At 43.4% G+C, this 2,696-nt stretch overlaps 1 non-coding gene across 1 annotated transcript; it reads left to right on the top strand.

Annotated features, from left to right (window-relative positions):
- Nucleotides 1-320: 320 nt before the first annotated feature.
- On the top strand, nucleotides 321-393 carry trnat-ugu (transfer RNA threonine (anticodon UGU)). Its single transcript has one exon. It is a non-coding gene; the product is annotated as a tRNA-Thr (tRNA).
- The last annotated feature ends 2,303 nt before the right edge of the window (nucleotides 394-2,696 follow it).

Below are 2,696 nucleotides of genomic sequence, written 5' to 3'. Positions count from 1 at the left end.
CTAGGGACAATTTAGAATTTTACCAAAGCCAATTAACCTACAAGCCTGTATGTCTTTGGAGTGTGGGAGGAAACCGGAGCACCGGGAGAAAACCCACACGGTCACAGGAAGAACGTACAAACTCTGTAGAGACAGCACCCATGGTCAGGATTCAACCCGGGTCTCTGGCGCTGTGAGGCAGCAACTCTGTGCCGCCCTTATCAGTATGAGCCAAATGAACCCTAGCCTTGTTGGCCCCACTGCTGGGGATTCTGTTAAGGTGTTTATCTTCTCTATAGTCCCTCATTCAATGTTCGCCCCAGTCTTTTTGCTGGTCTTTTTGCTCCATGGCTCAGGGGTTAGAGCACTGGTCTTGTAAACCAGAGGTCGCGAGTTCAAATCTCGCTGGGGCCTATGATAGTCCCCGTTACTTTTGTTCCTTCGTTGGAGCAAAAATGTGTCTACACTAGTGTACAGCTTAGGTGAGGTCTGCTACATGATTTTACCGGGTTGCATGCATAACAAAGCATTTCATTGTATAAAGTATCATTGAATCATTGATATTTTCAGGCCCCTATCCCTCTGTGCCCTTTACCCAGACCACATCCTGATTCTTCATACACCACCACCGCCCCCCCTTTCATCTGTATGTTCTTTCTCTTTCTCACCCCGGTGGCGCAGCGGTAGAGTTGCTGCCTTACAGTGCTTGCAGCACCGGAGACATGGGTTCAATCCCATCTACAGATGTTGTCTGTACGGAGTTTGTGCGTTTTCCCCCCCGTGCCCTGCATGGGTTTTCTCTGAGATCTTTGGTTTCCTCCCACGCTCCAAAGACGTACGTGTTTGTAGGTTCATTGGCTTGGTATCAATGTAAACTGTCCCTGGTGTGCGTAAGGTTGGGTTAGTGTGCGGGAATCCCTGTCGGTGCAGACTCGGTGGGCCGAAGGGCCTGTTTCCATGCTGCACCTCTAAACTAAACTAAACCATGAATTCTCTCTCAAATGTTTCTCTCCCCGGGACCTTTGTTTCAAGCTGCCTTGACCTTGCGCGGGATAGTATTTCACTGTGAGGAATCTCCGGCACAGTTGGAAAGCTCGCAGCACTGTTCTAATATGCCTTTTTAGATAGAATACAATTTGTAGTCATAATGTTTCATAGTGGGAGAGAGAGCAATTCAAACCACTAATATGTCTCTGGACTCCAATACTAAAACTTAGTCCATCACCTTAATCACTTACCAGCTTATGTTTTTAAATATACAGTATTTCCACCTGTTCGAAGCTTATGAGAACATGTTCTCCGTAGTTTAGGAAAATTTAAACCTCCTCTTATGTAAAGTGCATTGGTTTATGGTCTCTTGTTTCTTTCCTGCAGGGCCCTTCTGAATACTGATAGATGGCTCTACAGGGGTGGAAGGGAGATGGCGGTGCGTATGATGTGACTTGCAATAATGTCTACATTGGTATCATTATTAAAACCTACAATCTTGGCATTTATCTTCAGGTCTATCTGCAATAACTTATCTGTCACCTTAACATTTAATGGTCCATGAAAAAATGACACCTATATCTCCGATTTATTGTTACTGATCCCTGCTTTTTAAAGCTCAAAGTGACAGATCATTTCAAAATGCAAGGACTAATTATACCTCTTGCATTCTTGATTGCCGTGGAGTTTGTCTTTTTGATATGTCGATGATTCCACCACGTTCGAGACACAGTTACCTTCTGCTCTTGGAAGAGTCCTTCCTTCATCCCCCACTGCACCGAAACATTTGCAAAGCTTCGTCTACGATTTGATACAAGATCTGCCTGCTGTCATTTTATCACCTCGGGCACTTTGCAATATTGACAGCAGCATCGGCTGTGGGTTCTCAATTTCTCTCAGCTTCTGTGTCGGCAACGTTATTCATTATCCTATAGGAAGGAACTGCAGATGCTGGTTTAAATCGAAGTGAGACACAAAAGGCTGGAGTAACTCAGCGGGACAGGCAGCATCTCTGGAGAGAAGGAATGGGTGACGTTTTGGGTCGAGACCCTTCTTCAGATCATTCTTCAGTCATTATCCTGTAGCTGGATGCCTATTCTTGCTTGACTACAATTCACTTTTTTCACGGTTCACAGATTTCAAATGATGCTTTCAGAAGTAGTGCTTGCCATCAATTTTAAGGATGCTTAGAAGAAAAGGTGAAGAACTAAATCTTTATCGCATTTTTGCCTCAATGTTTGTTTTAAATTATTTTGCTACCTTTCAATTCAATTGAGAGCACTTTATAAATATACACCTCTTCTTGGCCCATTGCATAAATAAGACTGCTAATTTATACATCACTGTCTTCTTTGTGACGTTTTGGCATGGTTCCTGACCATGAAAATTGTTCTCTGCATGCTGACTATAATAATGGGCTAGCTGCTTTAAAACATAGTGGTGAGTTAGATATTTTGAGGCATTCCATACTCCACATTACAATTTTAGACTGCATTTCTGTCACATAATTCTCCCACCCCTCTCTCTGATGAATAAATCACCCTCTTCCCTCCCTACACAGACATTTCCTTAAACCTAAGATAGACACAAAATGCTGGAGTAACTCAGCGGGTCAGGCAACATCTCTGCAGAAAAGGAATAGGTGGCGTTTTGGGTCGAGACCCTTCTTCAGACTTATTATTCTTGTTAGAACCATTCATGGATTACATAGAAACATCGAACATAGAAAA

The sequence above is a fragment of the Rhinoraja longicauda genome, chromosome 22 (assembly GCF_053455715.1).
Source record: "Rhinoraja longicauda isolate Sanriku21f chromosome 22, sRhiLon1.1, whole genome shotgun sequence".
NCBI classification, from domain to species: Eukaryota; Metazoa; Chordata; class Chondrichthyes; order Rajiformes; family Arhynchobatidae; genus Rhinoraja; species Rhinoraja longicauda.
The sequence above is the reverse complement of the archived record's forward strand: the minus strand, read 5'-3'. Positions and strand labels throughout refer to the sequence as shown.